The sequence below is a fragment of the Canis aureus genome, unplaced genomic scaffold (genome assembly GCF_053574225.1).
Source record: "Canis aureus isolate CA01 unplaced genomic scaffold, VMU_Caureus_v.1.0 ptg000244l_RagTag, whole genome shotgun sequence".
NCBI classification, from domain to species: Eukaryota; Metazoa; Chordata; class Mammalia; order Carnivora; family Canidae; genus Canis; species Canis aureus.
In genome coordinates, this window is record NW_027554505.1 from 160731 (window position 1) to 178837 (window position 18107).

Sequence of the window (18107 nt, forward strand, 5' to 3'; positions counted from 1 at the left end):
TCTTGAGAGTTGCTACTGCTTGAGGCAGGCAAATTTCAGCCAATTTGATGGAAAAAAATGGACTAAGATTTCTTCTAGCCTGTGAAGCAAAAGCACATTGCAAGTGGCTGATTTTCAAATACTATACATCAGTAACATCCTTCTCTCGTGACAGACAACCATAGCAAATTCACCTGAGTTTGGTTTTGGTGCAGATAGAGCTAAGGCACCACAGGTATCAATTTCCTACAGACTCAGGTAAGACTCACATCTTTTTTTTCAGCATCCGGAGGACAGACCCGGCACTTGCTGCCTCGGGCGACGTGGACGGAGGCTCTCGAGCTGTCCAGGGACCGTCTGTCCGCCGCTCGCGCTGCCCTAAACACGAGCCGCTTCCGCCTGGGCCCCTGGGCCCTCGCCGCTGCCCCGCGGGAGCCGGACGCCGCCCCCTCCTCAGGCCCCGCAGCTCCTCCAGCCAGCCCGTCTGCCCGGAACAGTCCGCGCGGCACCCACGCTCCGGGAGTGCCGGGTCCGGGAAGCACCGCCGGCGAGGCACCAGGCCGCAGCGCGCAGCCCACGACCGGTCACTCCTGCAGCTCGGGGTCCCTGCCTGCGCCCCGCCCGCGGCCCGTACCTTCCTCAGCGCAGACATCCTCGGGCGCTCGGAGTTCAGCAGGCGCAGGGCGACAGGGCACACAGCCCGTCCATCCGCAGGGCTGGCCGTCAGTCCGGGGGACCGCGCTCGAGCGCAGTGCACGCTGGGAGCCCCCCGCCGGCGCCTGCGCACTGGTCGACCGGGAGGCCCCGCACGCTGGGGGCCGGCCTGAGTGCGGAGGCACCTGGGGAGGGGCCACACCCGCACCGGGGAGCCCAGGCAGCACCGCGCCCTGCCGTCCGGGGGTCCTTCCGCCCCACCGCTCCCCCGCCGCCGCCGCCGCCGCCACGCGCCCCACCGCGCTCCAGCCCGGCACACGCTCGGAGCCCGCCGCCGGCGCCTGCGCACTGGGCGCCCAGGAGGCCTGGCGCGCTGGGGGCCGGCCGGCGCGCGGAGGCACCTGGGGAAGGGCCAGGCGAGCGCGGGGAGCCCAGGCAGCGCCGAGCATGGCGTCCGGGGTTCCTTCCGCCCCACCGCTCCCCCGCCCCTGCCGGCGCGCAGGCCCCGCCCCGGATGCCACCTGTGGCGCGGGTCCCCTGGCGCTGGAGGCGGCGGTAGCCTGCAGCACGTGCAGCTCGCCCGCAGCCCCACGGTCCCAGCGCCGCCTGTGCGGCTGGTGCCAGGGCGACACGAAGGTAGCGCGCGTCCCCCCAGGGGCGGTGCCCCGCATCCGGAGGACAGACCCGGCATTAGCTGCCTCGTGCGACGTGGACGGAGGCTCTCGAGCTGTCCAGGGACCGTCTGTCCGCCGCTGGCGCTGCCCTAAACACGAGCCGCTTCCGCCTGGGCCCCTGGGCCCTCGCCGCTGCCCCGCGGGAGCCGGACGCCGCCCCCTCCTCAGGCCCCGCAGCTCCTCCAGCCCGCCCGTCTCCGGCACAGCCCGCGCGGCACCCACGTCCCGGGAGTGCAGGGTCCGGGAAGCACCGCCGGCGAGGCACCCAGGCGCCGCGAGGGACGAGGCCGCCGCGCAGCCCGCGACCGGTCGCCCCGGCAGCTCGGCCCCCGCGGCTCGCACCTTCCTCAGCGCTGACATCCTCGGGCGCTCGCGGTTCAGCAGGCGCAGGGCGACATGCTTTGTGGCCCGTCTGTCCGCAGGGTCGGCTGGCCGTCAGTCCGGGGGACCGCGCTCGAGCCCAGTGCACGCTGGGAGCCCCTCGCTGGCGCCTGCGCACTGGGGCCTCACGGGGTAAACAACCCCCACTGAGCCCTGCACCAGGCAGGGGGTTGAGCAGCTCCCCCAAGTGCTAACAACTGAAAATCAGCACAATAGACTCTCCCCCAGAAGACCAGCGAGAAGGACAGGGGAAAAACAAGTTATTGACCAAGCAGCACTGGAAAGTTCCAGGGTAAGACAAGGGACTTGCAGGATACAGAATCAGACGATATTCCCCCTTGTTTTGTTGTTGTTGTTGTTGTTGTTGTTATTTTTTATTTCTGTTTGCTTCCCCCACCCCTTTTTTCCTTTCTTTTTTTTCTTTTTCTTCTCTTTTTCTTCCTTTTTTCTTCCTTTTTTCTTTCTTCTTTTTTCTTTTCTTTCCGTCTTTCTCTCCTCTCTTTTTCTCCTTTTCCCAATACAACATGTTTTTGGGCACTCTGCACTGAGCAAAATGACTAGAAGGAAAACCTCACCTCAAAAGAACGAATCAGAAACATCCTCTCTCCCATAGAGTTACAAAATCTGGATTACAATTCAATGTCAGAAAGCCAATTCAGAAGCATTATTATAAAGCTACTGGTGGCTCTAGAAAAAAGCAAAAAGGACTCAAGAGACTTCATGACTGCAGAATTTAGAGCTAATCAGGCAGAAATTAAAAATCAATTGAATGAGACACAATCCAAACTAGAAGTTCTAATGATGAGGGTTAACAAGGTAGAAGAACGAGTGAGTGACATAGAAGACAAGTTGATGGCAAAGAGGGAAATGAGGAAAAAAGAGACAAACAAGTAAAGGACCATGAGGATAGATTAAGGGAAATAAATGACAGCCTGAGGAAGAAAAACCTACGTTTCATTGGGGTTCCAGAGGGCGCCAAATGTGACAGAGGCCCAGAATATGTATTTGAACAAATCATATCTGAAAACTTTGCTAATCAGGGAAGGGAAACAGGCATTCATATCCAGGAAATAGAGAGATTCCACCCCCTGAAATGAATAAAAACTGTTCAACACCTCGACATTTAATGGTGAAGCTTGCAAATTCCAAAGATAAAGAGAAGATCCTTAAAGCAGCAAGAGACAAGAAATCCCTGACTTTTATGGGGAGGAGTATTAGAGTAACTGCAGACCTCTCCACAGAGACCTGGCAAGCCAGAAAGGGCTGGCAGGATATAGTCAGGGTCCTAAATGAGAAACACATGCAACCGAGAATACTTTATCCAGCAAGGATCTCAATCAGAATGGAAGGAGAAAGAAAGAGCTTACAAGACAGGCAGGAACTGAAAGAATATGTGACCTCCAAACCAGCTCTGCAAGAAATTTTAAGGGGGACTCTCAAAATTCCCCTTTAAGAAGAAGTCCACTGGAACAATCCACAAAAACAGGGACTGAATAAGTATCATGATGACACTAAACTCATATCTTTCAATAGTAACTCTGAACGTGAACGGGCTTAATGACCCCATCAAAAGGCGCAGGGTTTCAGACTGGATAAAAAAGCAGGACCCGTCTATTTGCTGTCTACAAGAGACTCATTTTAGACAGAAGGACACCTACAGCCTGAAAATAAAAGGTTGGAGAACCATTTACCATTCGAATGGTCCTCAAAAGAAAGCAGGGGTAGCCATCCTTATATCCGATAAACTAAAACGTACCCCGAAGACCGCAGTGAGAGATGAAGAGGGACACTATATCATAATTAAAGGATCTATCCAACAAGAGGACTTAACAATCCTCAATATATATGCCGCGAATGTGGAGGCTGCCAAATATATCAATCAATTAATAACCAAAGTGAAGACGTACTTAGATAATAATACACTTATACTTTGTGACTTCAATCTAGCGCTTTCTACACTTGATAGTTTCCTAAACACAACATCTCCAAAGAAACGAGAGCTTTAAATGATACACTGGACCAGATGGATTTCACAGATATCTACAGAACTTTACATCCAAACTCAACTGAAAATACATTCTTCTCAAGTGCACATGGAACTTTCTCCAGAATAGACCACATACTGGGTCACAAATTGGATCTGAGCCGATACCCAAAGATTGGGATCGTCCCCTGCATATTCTCAGACCATGATGCCTTGAAATTAGAACTAAATCACAACAAGAAGTTTGGAAAGACTTCAAACACGTGGAGGTTAAGGACCATCCTGCTAAAAGATGAAAGGGTCAACCAGGAAATTAAGGAGAAATTAAAAAGATTCATGGAAACTAATGAGAATGAATATACTACCATTTAAAACCTTTGGGATACACCAAAAGCAGTCCTGAGGGGGAAATACATCACAATACTAGCAGCCATCCAAAAGCTGGAAAGAACTCAAATACAAAAGCTAACCTTACACCTAAAGGACCTAGAGAAAAAAAAAAAAAAAAACAGCAAATAGATCCTACACCCAGCAGAAGAGAGTTAATAAAGATTCGAGCAGAACTCAATGAAATCGAGACCAGAAGAACTGTGGAACAGATCAAACAAAACCAGGAGTTGGTTCTTTGAAAGAATTAATAACATTAATTAATTAGAGGTATTGAATAATATAAATGGTGAAGTAACCTCGTACTTGGAATTTAAAAAATTCTATCAGATGGTAGCGTGGAAAATACAGAAAGGAAAGAACAACTAGAAGGCTATAAAAGTGTAGGTTGAATCCAACAGATTTTGCCTTGGATATTTGGGTGATCATCCTACCTTAATCAGATTTGAAAGGTCTTTGAGACTGATTATTTCTTACCCCTTCTTGAAACATTGTGGGTAGTACATTTCCAAAGAAATTCAAAACATAAATGATAGATAGCATTTTCATGAAGATAAATTTAGAATAATTTTAAATACTGTAACAGAGTCTAGGTAGGAAAACAAAACATGTTAGTTATTTTAGCACAGAAAATTTGACAACACAGAAAATTTTACATGCAGGATTGGTTAAGCACATACTGCCTGTTATTGAGGAGTGGAGAAACCAAAAAGGAACACTGAGGTAACACACATACAGTATATATATATTTACCCTGAGAGCTGAAGTATGGTAGGAAGAGGATGTAGTTATTAGAACCTAATGGCTTAAAGGAGGGGCCCTGCAGAACTGGTGATATAGTACCTGCAAGCGGTGTGATGAAGCTGGTTCTGGCTTGGGTCAGATAACAGAGAACTGGAAACTGGAGCTGTGGCTGCTAGGTGTCTCCTTGTCCTGCCTCTCAGTGTGAATTCCAGTGCCTCCTATGGGCAGAATCTAACAGGAAGCTAGCTGACTAAACAGCATTATTTGCAGTATCCCAGTCCTAGTAGCATCACAGTAGAGAAGGGGGTGGTGTTGAGGCTGAGACAGCAGCTTAGTAAACCTTAATAGTTGTTGTCATCAAACTACTTGTAATGAGTTATTTCCAATAAAGTATATATTCAGGATTTTAGAATGAATCTAATTTCGTGGAAAGTGGCCTTGTTAATTTGCAAAGTAACAAACTCTAAAGTGCCATTTATCATTACAATTTCAATTTGGTAGTTCTTTGCTGATAGTTACAGTGGCAGGCCACTTGGACATTGTTTTGGCTTTTTAAAAAATCATAATTCAGAGAAAACTAATTCTGCTTGTTTTGATTTCTAAGACATGGGCTAAATGTAGTGAAATCAGAAAGAATAAATAATGGGCATGTAAGCTTGATGGACCCAAATCATAAACGGTGTCAGGGGATTTCATTTTATGGGTGGAAGCTGAAGACTGTTACCTGAATGGATTAAGTGTTACGTGTTTTCAGAATCAGGATTTCCCTTTCTATAAATTTCAAGTATAGGTATATAATCTCCGAGTAATGGTCTTTTTCATTATAATGCACCCAGTGCTGTGAGCATAACACCTAAATTATTTATAAATTACAAATTTAATCTTATCTGAGATGTTAGCTTTTGAATCTTTCTGCAGGTTACTGTAAACTCACTTTGTCTTTAAATCACTTTTAATGGAAGTTTTTGAGTAAAAATTTTAAAACATAAAATTAGTTTTTATCTAATATTTTCATAATGAAAGAATAAAATAACAGATGAATAACGTAGGTCAAGACATTATTTTAACCTAGGTTTAAGAAGTTATGGAATAACTTTTTTTTAAAAATAGTTCTTTTTTCTCTTTGAAGTTTTCAGACTTTAAATCTAACTTTGAAAATCAGTAACAATATTATCTAGTTATCTACATAGACATTTGGTTGTATGAATGATTTATATGTATCAAACGTTGATGATGGTCTAGTAGAAGTTAACCTTATTTTTTCAGTATTAGATTAAGATACTCACATGTAGTTCCCTAAGTCCTGTGATGAACATTTATTGTGATTTAACATAGAACCTAGCCTATGATAAACTATTTAGGAAAAACTTTTTTGAATGTCTCTTCCTTCCTAATATAAATCATAATAAGACTTACAGATCACATGTAGCTTGTTATAGATTAGTTATGCATATTTGTGATTTTTAAGACGCCTCCGAATTGCTTCATTTAGAAAAAAAAATTATTCACATTTAAAGAGTTAATTGATATCTTCCCTTCTACATATCTACCAATTTTGATTTGCTGGGAAGTTCTTTAAATTCAATCACAGATGACTTTGCATTTATATTCCAGCACCACTTGTTATCCCTTAAATATCTTCTGCATTTTTTGGAGCTTTTCAAATTGAGGCTCTCAAGATCTACTTTCTGTAACCAGTCTTTGCCTGAAGATATTCTACTTAATTTTTTAAAATATATAAATTTATCAGAAAACTCTTAGGCCCCATGAATTTCTTTGTTATAGTAAATGCCTTTCCTTGATGTTGTAGATGTTATTCAGTGAACCATTCCTTATTAACAATTCATCAGTTAATTTCTAGGATTAACTATTTTTTTTTCCATCTTTTCACTTGGGGAAGAAGTAGTAGGATTCTGTATTTTAAGGGAGAGTGCAGAAAGGGATATACACTTTTTTAAGAGGAGAAAAACATGGTTAAAAGACATTTTGAATTGAAGGAGAGCAGATGGGTGCCTCTTTATTTGTTGAGTACATTCTTTCAGAGCAGTCCTTTTCATCCCTTTTGGTCTCAAGACCTCTGTCTCTACAGTCATGAAAACTGAGAGCTGTTGTTTATCTTCTACCAATATTTACCATATTAAAAATTAAAGCTTGATAAATGAGTCACTTGGGTGACTCAATCAAACATCTGCCGTAGGCTCAGGTCAGGATCCTAGGGTCCTGGCATAGAGCTCAATGTCATACTATTCAGTGGGGAGCCTGCTTCTCCCGCCGCTCCTCACCCTTGCCTAAGAGTGCCTGCCATGTCCCCCAACTCAAAATCTTTATTTAAAAAACTTGATAACTATGAAAAATAATTCTAAAATCAGTTGATTGTAAACCCTTTAATGTTAGCTTATGTAATGTTTTTATGAAAAATAATTATAAAATTAAAAAAATAGATCTTGAGTATCTCTTTAATGCCTCTCTTAAGAGGAAACTTCAGATGTGCTCTGCATTCAATCTTCCATGATAACATACTTTTCTACAGCATCTGGGAAAACTCCACTGTTTTTGTGGTAGAATGAGGAAGAAAAAGACCATCATATTAGTGTTATTATGAAAATAGTTTTGATCTTTTGAAATGATTTTGGGGTCCCTCAAGGGTTCCTGGACAACACAAGGAAAACTCCTGCCTTAGTATATCAAGCCTAAGCCAGCAAATTTGAAGTGTTTGCAGACCTTTTTGAAGTTTAGTTCTTCGCTTGTTGGTTTTTTTTTTAATTTTTTAATTTTATTTATTTATTCATGAGACACACGGGGGGGAGGGGCAAAGACACAGGCAGAGGGAGAAGTAAGATCACGCCCTGGACCGAAGGCAGGTGTTAAACCGCTGAGCCACCCAGGGGATCCCTAGTTCTTGGTTTTAGATACTCTTTTTTTTTTTTAATCAAATTTAACAACTTTAAGATCTAATGTTTAATATGGTGATGGTAACTGGTAACACTATATTGTGTAATTGAAATTTGCTGAGATGAAGACTTAAATGTTTTCATAAAATCTGTTAGGTGATGATGTGTTAATGAACCAGATGGGTGGAATCCTTTCACAGTGTCAAATCATCACAGCATACACTAAATATCTTCCAGTTTTGTCAATCATACTTCAATAAGGTTGAAAATACACAATGAAGAAAAGCATTGTAACACCTATTGCACAACAGTATTTAAATATTTCCCATTACTAAAAGGTTTCCCCCCCACAACCTTTTTTTTTTTTTTTGAGTATGGAAGTGGGGTGGAGAAGATAAACTAGAGTTATTAGTATGTTGTTGTAATGCTGTACGCTGAAACACATTTTGTTAAGTAAGACATTAAGTTATACTGAGCTAAGATTTGGTGGGCAGAATCCACACAGTGTCATAGACTCCTATTCTTCAAGGTTCTGGCCTGTAAACTTTTAACTGTCCTGGAGTTAACCTGGGTGTAAATTAACTGTCATTAAATAATATACCATTTACTTGAGCTGGAAAAAAAAATACCCTTTTTTCTTAAAGTGAGACTTTGACAAGGAAAAAAGTATGTTGATATAATTTTTTTTTTTTGATGCATGCTCCTTATCCCCTGCAGAACAGGTAACAATTCACAAAGCCATCGCTTTGAAGAGCAGTGGTGTAGATCACTCTGCCCTGCTCTGATGTCCTCTCATCCACCTGTCTCAAATCTTATCTACCTCTCCAACCAGACTAGTTATCATAATCAATCTCATGTAACCACCTTCCAAGCAACCCAAATCTTCCAGATACATGCATAGAAGTATTCAGTTTGGGGCAGCCCAGGTGGCTCAGCGGTTTAGCGCCACTTTCAGTCCAGGGCCTGATCCTGGAGACCCGGGATCGAGTTCCACGTTGGCTCCCTGCATGGAGCCTGCTTCTCCTTCTGCCTATGTCTCTGCCTCTCTCTCTCTCTCTCTCTCTCATAAGTAAATAAAATCTTTAAAAAAAGTATTCAGTTTGTATAATAATTTAGGTACAGGGAGTAGTAAGTGGTGAAAAAGCTTTTAGAACTTGGCCTTCTGTGATTGGGTTTCTGCAACTTGGTTGTAGCCTACCTTTGGAAACTAGAAGGATTGAGAATTAACTTTCTGTATGAGAGGTTTGGAGGCACAGGGCTGATTGCCAATAGCTTCATTATTTTGAGGCATAATCCCAAGAGCATAAGTGTGACAGAATCTGCAATATTTTTTCATCTCTTAAAATTATTGCAGCATTTTGAGAATTGGTATTGATTTGGTGGCAATAATGGGCATCCTGAAACTTAAGTTTTTATCCTTTTTTCTGTCACCAATTAGTTTTATGGCGTATGGATAACTCTTACGACTATCTCTAGGCTTGTTGCCTACTTGGCAAAATTAAAGCTGAGTCAGCAGGGCATGAAGGTTCATTCTTTTCCTCAAGCTTTAAGATTGTGTCACTGTCCACTGGTGAACCAGAATTGTAGACTACCAACGTATAACATTTCATTAATCTCAAAGCTCCTTTGAGGAAATAGTCCAGAAATTCATCTAGAAGTAACTTGGGATTCTTCCAGATTCCTGGGGCCAGTGCACTTCTTTAAATTTTACACTTTTTAGATCAGTAGCATGGAAATTGGCCCTCCTTTCAGATTTCTCTAATTTCTTTATAATTTTACTATACCTATAAAATACCTAAAGAGAATGTATCTGAGAGTTTTTGAAAGGCTAGTTTTTGTTACAGGGATATGAGTGATGCTGCTGACCTCATATATTATGTGAGACAAGGTTTAGCTTGCCCAATCTCATGGATTTTGAAGGTGAAGCAAATATATGGCTTTTAATTAGCTCTGTGTTTATAGTTTTATTTTTAAATTCTGTGGGTTTTTTTTTTCTTCACTAAGTAACAGTGAATACAGACCAATTGTTCTTGGTTACTAATATATATGAGTATTATTGTGCATGAGTTTAAAATTGATACGCCATCATGTCATGAAATCAGTTAAGTATGGGTTTTCTAATCTCCACCCCCCCCCATGTGACAGGATTTCAGCAATTAAAATTATGTAATGGGGAACTTTGGTAATGCTTTTCCAAAGTCAAGATGTTAATTTTGCATTTCTCATTCTGTGCTTAATAAACTAATGTATATGAATCTGTTTTAATTTCGTATTTTACCGGATTTTCCATTGTTATTTTTGAAGGTTTTCATAGACTAAAGTCTCCTAAGAGATATAGATAGATATCTACACACACACACACATAGATAGATAGATATCTACACACACACACACACACACACACACACAATTACATTTTATATCAGGGTACATTTTTTTTATGGTCTTTTCCCTTATATGTGCTTTGAAAACCATTGACTGTTGAAGTTTCATAATAAGTGGTTAAATAGTATTAATATTTTCTAATTTTTAAAAATGTATTTTTAAGCCTTATGATTCTGCAGATGACTGGTCTGAGCATATTAGCTCTTCTGGGAAAAAATACTACTACAATTGTCGAACCGAAGTTTCACAATGGTTTCCCAAAAGAGTGGCTTGAAAGGTATTTGCTCTTACTCATTAAAAAATACTTATTATTCTTGACTACAGCTTAACATCTTAGAACTTTCTCAGCTTAGGTTTCTTAGTGAAACTCCTCATTCCCCCCTTCAATTGCAATAGTTGGCCCATTATGTTTTCTATAATTTCTCTTTGCTTAAAAAAAAAAAAGAAAGAAAGAAAAAACTTGGATAAGTCACTGTCCACAAGGACCTTGTAAACCATCAGTATATTTAAGATTTTATATCAACCTATATTATCATTTATAATGAACATTTTCATAATTTAAAGTATATTAATGTTTCCTTCATATGTGTAGAATTAATATTGGGGAGTTTTGGTTGTAGGGTTTAATGGTGTTATAAACAATTGCTATAATGCTATCACTGAGAAACATTAATGTTCTGTTAGCTATGTTTCATCTCCCATACCAGTTGATATTATGGCTATGTTCAGTTCTTTTATTTTCCATATAACATTCTGTTGAGCATTTGGTCAGAAGTGTCATATGTAAACTCATTGTACCTGATGTAATTTTTATGAGTTTATCTATGTTTTATTTTTAGAGAACAGAGACAAAAAGAAGCAAACAAGATGGCAGTTAACAGCTTCCCAAAAGATAGGGATTACAGAAGGGAGGTGATGCAAGCAACAGCCACTAGTGGGTTTGCCAGTGGAAGTAAGTATTAATTTTTTTTTTCTTTGAAACAACATGATGTTTAATTCACTCCTATAGTTTGTATGTTTATATCCATATGCATAGCTGTTTACATATGTAAACTAAAATAATGTAAATGTATAGTTTCTTTTATGTTAGATCTGTCTTCCTAACCTCCACCATTTTGTTTCCTGAAAAGGAAAAGAGTTCATGGAGGATTAGTACACGTATGTTATTCTTCACTACTCATACTGGCTATGATGCAGTTGAATTGGTGGAAAACAAAATCTCATATTGTGGATTGACTCTTAAAACAGGAGTTGTTTGGGTTTTTTTTCCCCCCTTTGCTGAATTGTGTCCTGTTAAACTGGACAGTGAAACTTCTTCCAAAACTCATTGAATGTTTGAATCTAACAATTGAATTGTAGCCACACACAGATGGTAACATTAAAGTGTCTCTTGGTGTTTTGTGTTTATCAGTGAGAAACTTTTTTACCTTTTATCTGGGAACTGATTACATCATCATAGATGTGAATAGCATCTCTATACTGTGAGCATACCTTAAAGGTTTTTGAGGTCACATTTTGTCTAAGTGGGACAATATGAGTAATATGCATTTATTTCTTAATTCAAATTAAATTTGAATTTGAAGCTTTTAGTAAAGGTCCTCTATTCCCAGTGGCTTCCTTTTGCCCAGAATAGAATTTAAATGCCACCATAGACTTCTTAGGCTTTTTATTAGATTTTGAAATTTGGAAGAATTTTTAAGATGTGTTCAGGGAATTCTTGGACATCTTCTTCCTGTAACTTACATAGAAGGTTGTATTTGGTCTTAGCAAGACAGTACTGCTTTTTTGATGGGAAAAGTTTTAAGATGAAGCAGATAGTAAAGTAACATAATTCTTCACTGAATTTTTAAGATATGTTCCTTTGAACATTTAATTTTTTTGTACTAGTGAAATTGTATTTAATTCTTACAAAACAATGATTTAGTGTACTGAAGTAAGGAAATTAAAACTATTTTTGAGACAGAAGACTTGGGTCCTGGTTCCATTTTACTTAATATCTTGAATAACTGTTACTTCTTGCAAACAATCAGAAATAAGGTAAAGGTTTTCCTCTCCAGGTTTAAAAAAAAAAAAAAAAAAAACCGCACCCAGCTTGTAGTAGTTCTGTCTGAACAAACTGCAGAAGGATATTGAGAAGATATGGTGGAGGAGTGGCAAATGGTTGTAAAAAAAATAGTCACTTTTTTTTTTTTTTTTTTTTAAGATTTTGGGCCAGGCCTCTCACTTAGTGGGTGATAGTTCCCAGAGAGGGAAAAAAAATAGCCTAGTGCGTCAGCTTTATTCTTTCCAAAATACCCTATCATTTTAAGTCTCTTCTCCTCTCTTGAAGTAAATGGAAGTAAATAAAGATCTGATGGAAGTATTGATGAAAGTGAAAGTAGTGTTTTTTTGTCTTTCTAATAAACCATCTTTAAGGAAATAAAATCAGAATTGTGTTTTTAAATTGTGTGCATCTTTTTCTTTCACAAATGAAGGAGTTCCTTCTCTTTTTTCTTTGTAATTTCAAAAGTGAAGCATGTTTGTTACTAAAAAATAAAAAGGGGATTTTTTTAATTTCATGAGCCAAGAACATTTGGGGACATACACTTTTTTCTGCGTGTATATAAATGTGTATTAAAACTACATATGTGTGTGTTTTACATAATGGCATTATATGTTACTATTTTTAACCTTTTTTTGTTCATTAATATTTTGAGGAAATATTTCTGTGTCAGTTTAGAAATCCCTGTGTGTTAAAATTACATGGTTTTCCTTTTTTTTTTTTTTTTTTTTTTGATGTGCCCTCATTTATAGGTAATCATCTGTGGATACTTGGGTGGTTTTTATCCTTTTCCTACTGTCAGCAGTGCTGTGATGTCTATCTTTGCCCATTACTTCCTTAGTCACATTCCTAAAAGTGCAAATGAGGAGTCAGTAGGTCTCTGTGTGTGTTGAAGTACAGTCATGTGTCTCACTTTTTCAGTTTTAAGTGATAATTAGAAAAAAAAAAACCTTAGCTATATTTCTTTTTATTTTTCCTTAATTGGTCAACTGAGTTATACCTAAGTGTGGTAGTAATGAAGTCATTGAGTCATTTAAGTGCTTAACTTTTTCTGTCCAAAAAGTATTGGCAGAATTTTCCCATGTGTCCAGCACATTGGTGTTCATGTTGGGTAAGACCTAAAGCTTTGCAGTTTGAACTGCTAATACAAGGTATGCGTGTTGGTGGGGGTGGGCAGATTGAAAGATTTTATATGAAAGGAGAAAAAGGTAGAAAATCAATTTATTTTATGCACTACAGCAAATAATGTTATCTAGAACTTGACCTTGAAAACTTTATGGATAAAATTTTTAATTTGGTTTTACTGCTACTAGATTATTTTCATTGTCTTTAATCTGTGCCTTACAGAATTATTGCTCTATACTTAGAGAAACCTTAACTTGGTGTTTCTCAACTGTAGCACCAATGACATTTTGGGTTAGGTGATTCTTTGTTGTGGGTTGCTGTCCTGTGTCTTAGGACATAGAGTACTGTACCTGGCCTCTACATGCTAGATGCCAGTAGCACACCTCCTCTCTTCCAAGTTGTGATAACCAAGAATGTCTCCTTACATTTGCCAAATGTCTTTGTTGTGGAGGCGGTGTGCAAGTAAAGTCACCATGTTAACTGTTTCGTCTAGAGTTGTGAATCATAGAAAGCTGTTGTAGCTACAGCTTCCTTAGTTCCTATAATGCTGCTGCCACTGTAAAGCTTACAAGTGTCTGAAGAAGTATCAACTTTAATTTTCATCTGAATACATTTGCTTGATACTCTTTGACTCTAGTCTTACAGAAGTGAGATTTTTTTCTTGGTGTCCAGGAAATAAAAGTTATTGGTAATCAAGTGACAGGATTGGTGGGAATTGGGTATGGTATTATTTCTGTTTTATTCCTAAACGTTTCTGTTGTAGCAGTATTCTTTTCAGGAAGAAATTGTAGAATAAAATTTAAGTTCCTTGTGCATGCAAATGGATAGTTTACTGATGAGTTAATATCATGCAACAGATGTTTGTATTTTGCTGTGATTAGCTCAATCTGTTCACCTTTTTCTGTTAAGGTTAATATATGTGTAACTTACAACACTGAATTTCATTTATTAAGTCAAAGACTTTGTGTTTTGATATAACTAAAGCTTTTTGGCAGTAGCCAGTACATTCTGTTTAGTATAACATGTAGGAGTTGTACGCTGAAGGTTTGGAAACTGACTTGTAGTTTAAGCATACTTCCTTCTTTGTGCTGTCTTGGTTTCTAGATTCAGAGGAACCATGAATTGGGAAAAAAAAACCTAAAATACTCAATGGGGAGGGCATCTTTTGGTAATATTATTATTACATATGTGCTTGAATCTTAAGATATTTCTCTACTTGAAAGTTGTTTTAAGTTTCAGTTATTGATTAGACTTATAATTTTGGTTAGAGATTTTTTGATAAATTTTATCAAGATTGGAATTTTCCTTATTTTTTTGTGGAAGCAGAAGTATTTCTGAGGTTTAAATGTTTTGTGACCAAATTGGAAGAGGATGTTTTTAATATAACTGGTAATAGCAAGTAGATTTTTCTGACTATGCTGCTGGATGTAGGCCTTCTCTGTTTTCAGATAGCATTATCTATAACTTGAGCTTATTACTAACTTGTATTGTTAGCATTTTCAAAAATATGAACTGATTTAATTACTGATTGCACAGTTCATCATAAATTCAGCCGTCCCATTTAAAGCCCTAGCACAAACTACTTTAGAGACCACTAATTAGCTACTTCAGTATTCAGAAAAATCAGGCTAATAAAGCTAATATTCCTTTGCAGTTGAACCACTGTGGATAATTCAATTATTAGAACCCATGGCCCATATTTTCAAAGAATGGACCATTTGCTTTTTATATTTTTAAAATACTTTAAAATTTTTCATTTGAGTGAAACGTTAAAACTCCATATATGGACTGTTTGTTTGTTTGTTTTTTTCCAGTGTTTTGTTTGAATTGTGGTGTGGTTCTAAAGAATCCCCAAAAGCTCATAGCTCATTTGAAATCTGAGTATAGATTACTTAGAGTTGAGGCTAAATATCCTCTTTCAGTATTTGCTGGTGGTAAAACTGCAGATACTAACTGGGCTTGCAGTTTTATAACAAGATATAAGTATGTTGCTAAATTAGCTGATGTTATAGACAGGATTCTAACGTAATCTTTTTTCTTCCCCCTTCTGTCATTCCAACATCTCTTTTTTCGAACTGTGAACTAAAGTGGAAGACAAGCATTCCAGTGATGCCAGTAGTTTGCTCCCACAGAATATTTTGTCTCAAACAAGCAGACACAATGACAGAGACTACAGACTGCCAAGAGCAGAGACTCACAGTAGTTCTACGCCAGTACAGCACCCCATCAAACCAGTGGTTCATCCAACTGCTACCCCAAGCACTCTTCCTTCTAGTCCATTTACGCTACAGTCTGATCACCAGCCAAAGAAATCATTTGATGCTAATGGAGCATCTACTTTATCAAAACTGCCTACACCCACATCTTCTGTCCCTGCACAGAAAACAGAAAGAAAAGGTATGCCATTATTACTAGATGCTGCACGTTGAACTGTAGATTGAGTTTTTTTTATTATATTACAGTATCTCCATTAGCTTGAATAAGACTCTTAATTATAAATTCTTTTTAAAAGTCTTTTAAATGTTACTGCGTAGATTTAGGTCTAGAGTTAGCCATATTTAGCTTTTTCTTTTAATTTTAATTACTAAGCCTTAGCTGTTTTGCCTTTGACACTTCGAAGTCAAGTGCTTATTAATTTATAAGTTAGTAATGGTTTAAAGTCAAAGGACTGTCCCATCATATTTGTGTAAAAGTAATTTTTGTTTTTTGTGATAATTGTCATGATGGTTTAGTTGAGATATTGTCTCAATTTTCTGTTAATTAAAATTTGATATGAATAGAGACCTTTTAAAACCTGTTATTTCTGCACAACATGCAACTATTGGTTTCAGTTTGTGAATAAGAAAACTGTGTCCTGGGCCAGAGGACAAAGAGTCTTAAAGTCTGAATTAGAACTTAAATCTGAAGGGTAGAAGTTAACTTCAGAACTCCAATTGTGTTTATCCAGCTCAGTGCTGATAACCGTAGCATGTTAAAGGAGAAAAATTGTGGCTACAACTACTCAGGAGATAACATACAACAGAAGCAGAGTGATGAGATAATAAGTTTATTTGCACAGACCACTCACAATTCTAAACTTAACACATTATAATGTGTTTTAAGAAATGAAGGAAATTAAAAGACAATAGGCAAATAAATTATAGGCAGACCCATTAGCAGCCTAATTAGCAGATTAGCATGAGTAAATTCTGAGAAACTTTTAAATGTCCTGTGGGTTTAAGAGATGTTACAGGGAGCTAATGAGTCTTTAAGCTTTTAATCTATGGTTTGATTCATTATTTCACATTGATTTAATTTGCTTACAAAGGGTTCTCATAGATTTCTTTGCTGCTTGTTTTCTTTTATGCATGTTATTTGAATTTCTTCTGTAAGTACTCATTCCATATTTAAACCACGTACTTTGGGCCGCCCGGGTGGCTCAGCGGTTTAGCGCCGCCTTCGACCCAGGGTGTGATCCTGGAGACCCGGGATCGAGTCCCACGTCAGACTCCCAGCATGGAGCCTGTTTCTCCCTCTGCCTGTGTCTCTGCCTCTCTCTCTCTCTCTCTCTCTCTCTCTGTCTCTGATGAATAAATAAAATCTTTAAATAAATAAATAAATAAGCCACGTACTTTTGTCATCTGGTGCTTAATGCATCATAAACAGATCGTCCCAAATGTTGTCAGATTCCCCTAAGATAATTTGTACCAAAATCCATATGTTGAAGTCATATTTACCCTGATGCAGAATTAAATTTGTAAAGAGAATTCTTGAGGGAAATCTGAATTAATGCAGTAATTGTTAATGTGGTAGTACTTTCTAAAGGATGTTAACGGTTTTTCAATTTTTATAATTTTGATTATTTAGTCACAGAAATTCTTTTAAAAATCATTAAATCCTGTGGCCTTTTAAAAGTCTTTATCTTGGGGTGCCTGAGTGACTCAGTTAAATGCCTTTGGTTCAGGTCATGATCCCAGGGTTTTGGGATTGAGCCCTGCAACCCTCTCCCTGCTCAGCAGGGAGCCTGCATGTCCCTGTCCCTCTGCCCCTCCTCCCTACTTGTGCTCTCCCTCTGTCTCTCACACCTTTTTTTTTTTCTCTCATACCTTTTTAAAATCTCAAATAAATAGAATCTTTTTTTTAAAAAAATATCTTTATCTCATTTCTCTCTTGTTAATTTAATTCTTAGCTCTTACCTCCTTTTTGAAATTCTTTCCATCACTGGCTTCTGGAATAATGCTATTTTTCAATATTCTAGTTCTCTTCTTGCCCCCTAAATAACCAGTATTGTTCATCCTTTTACTGTTTTCTTTTTTTCTTGCTCAGTATGTTCTCTTTTGCCAGGCAGTCTTATCTACAAAAGTGACTCCCAAATCTTTATTTCTGACTCCTACCTTTTATCTGCTTTATTTCAATAAGGACTTGTTGTGTCCCAAATGCCTCCCTTTCCCCACAGCTTATTCTCAGATTCTTGGTAAGTAACTACACTGTCCTCCACTGTTTCTTGTTCTTTAGAATTTGTCCTCATCTCTGTCTACTGACCTATCAGCAGATCTTGGATTCCGCCTTCTCTATCCTTTCTCTGGTTGTCGCCACTACTATGGAAACTCCAGGCATCTCTCTTGAAAAAGCCTTCTAATAACTGTTCTGCATCCTTCCATCCACACTATTCACTGACAGTTGTTTCATTATAAAATTTAGATTGGATTGTGTTACTTCTAATACTTTTCCATTATCCACAGGATACGTCCATACTTCTTAGTGCCTGACAGTCTGCTTGCAGCCTGTTATATCCTGGGCATGTTATATCCATTCTTGTTGTGAGCTTTCGCTGAAAAAGGACATGCTCTAACATTCCATCCTGTTGAGCTCTTTAAGAGGCA

At 39.0% G+C, this 18107-nt stretch overlaps 1 long non-coding RNA gene across 2 annotated transcripts; it reads left to right on the forward strand.

Moving 5' to 3' along the window:
• Positions 1–1838: 1838 nt before the first annotated feature.
• On the forward strand, positions 1839–15661 carry LOC144309903 (uncharacterized). 2 transcript variants are annotated; one of them, XR_013375769.1, is made up of 4 exons: positions 1839–1980; positions 10243–10356; positions 10919–11031; positions 15334–15661. It is a non-coding gene; the product is annotated as an uncharacterized LOC144309903 (long non-coding RNA). The 2 variants fall into 2 exon arrangements; XR_013375770.1 differs by lacking the exon at positions 10243–10356 and having other exon boundaries at positions 1962–1980.
• The last annotated feature ends 2446 nt before the right edge of the window (positions 15662–18107 follow it).